The sequence below is a fragment of the Vespa velutina genome, chromosome 17, assembly GCF_912470025.1.
Source record: "Vespa velutina chromosome 17, iVesVel2.1, whole genome shotgun sequence".
Classification (NCBI taxonomy): domain Eukaryota; kingdom Metazoa; phylum Arthropoda; class Insecta; order Hymenoptera; family Vespidae; genus Vespa; species Vespa velutina.
Genome location: NC_062204.1, coordinates 1,964,318 through 1,971,760, shown reverse-complemented (window position 1 = coordinate 1,971,760; position 7,443 = coordinate 1,964,318). Strand labels below are relative to the sequence as shown.

At 26.8% G+C, this 7,443-nt stretch overlaps 1 long non-coding RNA gene across 5 annotated transcripts in view; it reads right to left on the bottom strand.

Moving 5' to 3' along the window:
- Positions 1-217: 217 nt before the first annotated feature.
- The window catches only part of LOC124954998, a 20,868-nt gene continuing 13,642 nt past the window's right edge, over positions 218-7,443 (bottom strand). For 4 of the 5 annotated variants that reach the window (XR_007102728.1, XR_007102732.1, XR_007102729.1 and 1 more), the window contains 4 exons: positions 7,189-7,352; positions 4,537-4,788; positions 3,197-3,815; positions 1,695-2,318 (listed from right to left, as the gene is read on the bottom strand). This is a non-coding gene — a long non-coding RNA (uncharacterized LOC124954998). Of the gene's footprint in view, positions 1,462-1,694; positions 2,319-3,196; positions 3,816-4,536; positions 4,789-7,188; positions 7,353-7,443 lie in introns of those variants that run through there. The other variant, XR_007102730.1, reaches the window with a different exon arrangement.

The window sequence follows — 7,443 nt, the reverse complement described above, 5'->3', positions numbered from 1 at the left end:
ATTTACTATATTTCTTATCTAAATGAATGATCACTTATTTATTCTTTAAAAATGGCGTTGTTTCGACTACCATTTTGTTTAGTAAGCTATTAAAAAAAAAAAATAATAGAAACATTATAAAGAATATATATATATATATATATATATATATATATATATATATATATTAGGAATTATTATTACGAATATTAAATTATATAATTATTGTCGAAAGTATGAAATGAAATTAATTGAACGATCTAATACAAAAAGTATTAATCCTTTAAAAAATGGCGTCCCTTTCTTATCCATCTTGTTTGTTAACCTACAAAAAAGAAAAAGAAAAAACGAAAAAAGAAACAATACAAACATCAGAATAAAACATAATATAAACATCAGATAAACACTTATGTATATTAAATTATACGATTGTCGAATGAATGAGAAATGTAATAATTTCCTTAAAAAAGGGTGTCCCTTGTATTGTGATACACTTTATTTGCTAACCTATACAAAAAATAAATAGATAAATAAACCAACAACCTATAAAAGAAAACAAAAAGTAAGAAGAAATAAAAAGAAATATAATTTATTGATTTAGGAATGTGCAAACGAAACAAAATTGTAACAATTGTTCTCGAATAAATGAAAAATCTATAACTATACGTCAGATGAACGAATATAATTAGATTTCATTATTAAAAAGAACAATGATATAATAATAATCGAGAGATTAGCTCTGGGGTTAGATGAAAATAATGAGGAGGAAGAGGATGAAGAGAAAAAGAAAGAAGAAAAGGAGGAGGAGCAAGAGGAGGAGGAGGAAGAGGTAGAGATAGAGGTGAAGTAAAGGATTTGTGCGGTAGGAACTTTCAGGGCAGGGATTCTTCGTGAGAGATGCGAATGTGAATTCGCTTCGTTCTCTTTTGCAACTCTTCTCTCGTGCTACTTCGTGCCGTTTCGTGACTCCGAGCCGGAGAGTTTTAACTCTCCACTTACTGGCACGTCGTTGTCGTTGCCGCCGTCGTCGTCGTCGTCGTCGTCGTCGTCGTCGTCGTCGTTCATAAGTGTAGATGACGCGCCGCCATGGGTCCATAACACACTGATATATGTATTACAATAATAGGAGCCTTTCCTCCATCTGTACTAGGACGTACTTCGTTTCTTACCCTTTTTTTTAAGTGCTTCTTTTTTTCCCTTTCTTCTCTCTCTCTCTCTCTCTCTCTCTCTCTCTCTTTCTTTCTCTCTCTCTCTCTCTCTTTCTTTCTCTCTCTCTCTCTCTTTCGTTCTCCCTTTCATTCTTTTTTTTGTGTTTACCCTTCTCTTAGTTGACATCCCTCAACTCGCACTTTATTTCTTCTTCCTTTTTGTCTTTTTTTTTTGTTTTTATTGTTTTTGTTTTCTTCATTTCCTTTCTTCTATCCTTCCTTCCTTCCTTCAAAAGAAGAGGACACTTCTACATGATTTAAAAGTACTCCTTCACTACAGAAAGTGTAAAGTTCTTTGAAACGAATCGCCCAACAATATATTAAAAACCTTCGTACACTTTTTAATTATCAATTTAATCGTTTATTTCTATTTGAACTTTTTTTTTTTCTCTTTTTCTCTTATGTATTATCATTATAATAACCATGTATTGTGTTATTTATTTTTTAATTTTTGTTTCGTGGAAAATTAATTATGTATTTGTTGTATTATATCTTTCTTGCAATATATAAAATATTATATATAAAAGAAAAAAAAAAAAAAAGAAAAAAAAAACGATTGCACGTATCATACTTTAAATACGATAACACATTTTTCTTTTTTCATTTTAATAAAGTTTGCGTTCCGTTAAAAAAGGACAACTGCTTTTTATTTCTTTTTCTTCTTTTTTTTTCCTTTTCTTTTATTTTTTTTTATTTTTTTATTTTTTTCTTATTAATGATTAACAACAAATTTAATTGGAAAATAGTCATAATAATTATAATAAATTTTTACTATACATATATTCATCAATCACGATTTAAATTCACGTTGATTGATAATTAAATAAGGGAAGCTTGATGATGATGATGATGATGATGATGATGATTAGAATGATTAAATACAAGAAATACTTTATAATGAGCTCCTTCGTACTTACAACCCTTGTAGATTTTACCGTGTAACTCCACCGTGTTAATACGGAAGGGGGAATTACACATCCGCGTTGACATCTGACCTCTGATTATTCCAATCTCTATTCTTTTTCTGAAGCTTATGTTTTAGATATTCTTATTAGTGTTCTAGTTAACGTTACTTCCGGTGATAACGAATCCCATAAAGTCGTATAGTCCATCCTTTTCCTTCAGGTTTTTCTGGAAAACAAAACACGTTTCTAGTTATTATTATTATTATTATTATTGTTATTATTATTATTATTATTATTATTATTATTATTATTATTATTATTATTATTAAATTGAAAATAAACAAAAAGGGACTTAATGCTAAATTGAAAATTGTATTAATATTTTGGCATAGAATTAAAGATCCATTTATTACATATTTTTTTTTGAAATAAGAAAAATGTTCATTTATCTTTTTCTTTTTTTACTATTATTATTGTTTATTATTATTATTATTACTATTATTATTATTATTACTATTATTATTATTATTATTATTATTATTATTATTATTATTATTATTATTATTATATTGTTTTTGATTAAGATCATTAAAAAGAAGAAAGTAAAGATATATGGATATTATTTTGTTTAAAAAAAAACTATTAATTCGTCAAACATATAATTAGATATAAGTTATTCGCTTGATAGGAACAAAATAAATAAAATATAAGAGAAAAACGTATAGAAATACGTAGAAACATATTATATCAATCATTTGATTCATAGAATTTGAATGTATTATACGAAACATTATCAAATTTATTCCTTATTAATTATTAATCATCATAAATATAAATTTAAAACGTACAAATGAATTATCAATCGGATAAAATTTCAATAATCTTATTGTTCAATGATAAATATTATTTAAATGAAAACATTTAAGATCGATTTTAATGCTAAACTAAAAGAACTTGGATTTTAACGTTTATATTTAAGAGACCTTAGAATTTAAAGATCTACAAAAAGTTGACTCTTTTTATTTTAAAGTACATAAAGTACATGTATATATATATATATATATATATATATATATACACATATATACGTATATACGTACTTACATGGATATATTTATGTATATATATATATATGTACATAAGTATTTCGAACGTTGTTTCTTCGTCGATTTATATCACGTAGGATTATTCAGGTATATACACACACGTATACATTATACACGTGTATGTATATTAAACGAAACGAGAAAGCGTGACTTCGATGGAATCCCTGAGTGAAGTCACCTCTCCCCGGAAATTACCGATCGATTTCGAGGAACTCGAACGGTGCATGTTGCTTTCACTTTATAACGTATGTGTACACGGAACGACCCTGCTGCTGTCACCACCATTACTACCACCTCCCATCATCACCACCTCCATCACCACCCCCACCACCGTTATATCAATCCTGTCCACCATCAACATCACTCTGCTACAATTTTACAATAACCCTCTTCTTGGTCGTTCATTTTTCTTTCTTTCTTTCTTTTTCTTTTTTTTGTTTTAATATCCTTTTCTTCCCTTCTTTCTTTTTCTTCGTTCGTTCGTTCGTTCGTTCGTTTTGTTATTTGTTTTTCTTAGAAAGAAAAAGAGCTTCGCGTGACACTCGTCGTACGCGATACTCTCGTCGTTAAAATACGTGGAAAATACATTAGAAAACAGGAACCCACTAACGTTCGATCTATGACAAAGGAGAAATGCGAGAAAGTATTTTAACGATTATGATTATGAAATTAGATATAGCGAGATTGTATTACACACAATTTTTTTTCTTTTTTTTTTTTTTTTTGATTCAACAAATTAAAGAAATCCATCGAAATACAAAATTATTATTCTTCGACTAATGGGTACAAGGTATCTATAGGAACATGGGTTATAGAATGGAAGGATTGATGGATCATTAAAAAAAAAAAAAAAAAAAAAAACAAAGAAAAACAAAAAAAGAAAAAACAAAAAGAAAAGAATCACTTTAACTTTGTAGACTCGTACGGATTAATTATTACAATTTTTACTCAACTTGATCTTGCTATGATTTGATAAGAACAAAAAAAAAAAAAAAAAAAGAAAGAAAAGAAAACAATACAAAAAAGAAATTATTCTATAAAGGTGCGAAAAGAGAGAAGAATCGATTTTGGAAATTTCACTTTAAGGAACTTTTGGCCTATCCTGTACCTAATTCGCTAAGTTATTTTTGAAAGAATTAAATAATACTTGGATCAAATAGAAATCCTAGGAAGAGTTGAAGGGTAAATCGTACGGGCTTACGATTAGATAGCCCGTTCTTCGTTAGAACCGATTAAGCGTTCGTTTAATAGTTGCGTTAAACTTGAGTCATATCCGTGAAACCGCATAATAGACCTTCGACTTCAATTTGAATATTTTAGGAACGTTCATATACGTACTTGTACACTGTTTTACAATATTTTCTCGTAATTATCGATTTTCAATTTGCACGATAACATTTTTATATATTCATTCCCATTCTTTCCTTTACTTTCAATATTTTTGATCTCAATTAGATACAATTGAAATAGAACGATTAATGTCTCTTTAATTGATCGATACTTTTCTTCGAATAAATCTGTATTGCACAATTGTATTTTGACGAGAGACTATGTTACATTATTTCATTTCAATTTTAATCCAAATTTTATCTGCAAAGAAAAATATGGAATATACAAATTATATTATTATATTTTTTTTTTTCTTTTTTTTTTTTTTTTTTTATTAATTTTGATTCTTCAATTTAATGAAGAAAATATTAATTGAAATCAATTAAATCAAATATAATTGAAATTATATTTTATTAATTAATTTAAATTAAATTTTATTGCATTATATTTAATTAATTAATATTAAATCTAATTAAAATTAAAGAAGATATAACCATGACTAATATTGTTAATTTAATTGTTTATATATGAATAACTCATTTTGTCTTGATTAAAATGAACCTGAAAAAAAAAATAAATGAATAAATGAAAGATATAACGTTATAAACATTTCTTTTTTTTTTTCTTCTTTTTTTAAATAGATAAAGAGAATGATAAATAATTACATAATGAACATAATCGTATTTAATATATACGTATATAAGACTCTTATAATCTTAAATATATGTTACCTGAAAAAAAAAAACTTGACAACAACTTATAAACATTTTATCAATCAAAATATCTTTTCTAAACAAATAAACAAATAAATGAAAGTATAAAAAATTATACTTAAATAAAACTTAATACATGAGATTATCATATTATTATTACAAGTATCTTGTTATCTCTTGTAAATATAAAATTTACCTGCACAAAAAATAGAAAACACAACCTGTAAACATTTTTTCTATCAAATATCTTTCCTAAGAAAAAAAATAAACAAACAAGTATATAAGTATATAAGACTCTTATAATCTTAAATATATAAGTTACCTGAAAAAAAAAAAAACTTGACAACAACTTAGAAACATTTTATCAATCAAAATATCTTTTCTAAACAAATAAACAAATAAATAAAAGTATAAAAAATTATACTTAAATAAAACTTAATACATGAGATTATCATATTATTATTACAAGTATCTTGTAATCTCTTGTAAATATAAAATTTACCTGCACAAAAAATAGAAAACACAACCTGTAAACATTTTCTCTATCAAATATCTTTCCTAAGAAAAAAAATAAACAAACAAGTAAATAAATAAGTTACACCTAATTGTACTTGATAAAGAAAGAAAGAAAAAAAGAGGAAAAAACCTTGAATCTTAAAATTTACCTGAGAAAAAATAAATACAAATTACATATACATTCCTAATTAAATAAATAAACAAGACAGATATTCAAATAAGTACATACACATAAATAAATATATATACATGCATAAAAAAAAAAAAAAAAAAAAAAAGAAAAAAAAAATGAAGATAATCTGAGGTAGTAAGAATTTAATTTAGACACCCCAAGCTTCATCTCGGCCGTTTGGACGAACGCATTGCATTGACAACGTCCGGCGTGTTTATGTATATACATATACACATACACATTCATACACGAAAGCACTGACAAGCGACAAGACCTAATCTCTTCCCTGAAGCCGTCGTCGTGCTTCCACATTGTAGCAGTAACAACGACTTCGTTGAACGGTGAGACACGCTTGCCAGCAGCTACCAACCAACCAACTAGCGAGATACCTGTAGATAGATACCTATATATATATATATATACATATATACATATATATATATATATAAGGCACCAGTAACATGTTCAAGGAAGACGTCAGGAATGCGAGTTCACGACATTATATACGTTACCTACGTGGGTGCGCAAGCCTTTTCAGGCCTATAACGTATCTAACAATACATATATATATATATATATGTGTGTGTATACATGTGTATGAGTATGTGAAAGGTCTCACACGTCCTGTAGGATGCCTCGAAGGAGCAAAAGAGAGCCTTGTCGACCACAAATATGTCATAATTCATTGGCCACTGAGCTGTACTTACCAAGAGGATCCAGTAAAGTATCAAAAGAGAAAAAGAGAGAGAGAGAGAAAGTCCCGGATGCTTCACATATAGGAATAGTCTATATCTATCTCTATTACTCTTTATCTACCTCTCTCTCTCTCTCTCTCTCTCTCTCTCTCTCTCTCTCTCTTTCTCTTTCTCTATCTATATATCTATCTCTCTTTTCTCGTTTATCCTGTATTCATTGTTGTCAGTATAGGTAAGAGAGAAAGAGAGAAAGAGAGAGAGAGAGAGAGAGAGAGAAAGTTCCATATGCTTTTTACATAAGAGCAATAATATCTATCTCTTTCTTTATTTATCCTCTTTATGTAAGAGAGAAGATGTGTATGTAAAACCTTATTTTGTCAAAGACAATTAAATAAAATGTACAAAATAATGAATATTTTCAATCTTGATGGGATATATCTGAAAAAAAAAAAAAAAAGAAAAAAAAAAAAGAAATAGTAAAAGAAATAAAGACATAGAAATTATAAACATTATCTTGATAATAAATATTGTTTTGTAAATAATTAAATAAGTGCAGTACGTTTACCTCTCTTGGTTTCTTTTTCTTCTTTTTTTTTTTAGTTTATCTTCCGTTCATTTGTCGTCAGTAAGAATAAGGGAAGATACAAGTGAGTGATTATTTTTGTTATAGTTTAACAATTAAATAAGATCGACAAATAATTAATATTTTCAATCTTGATGAAAATATATCTGAAAAAAAAAAAATAAAGAAAGAAATAGAGACATAAAAATTGTCTTAATTACAAATACATATATATATATATATATATTTTTTTTTTTG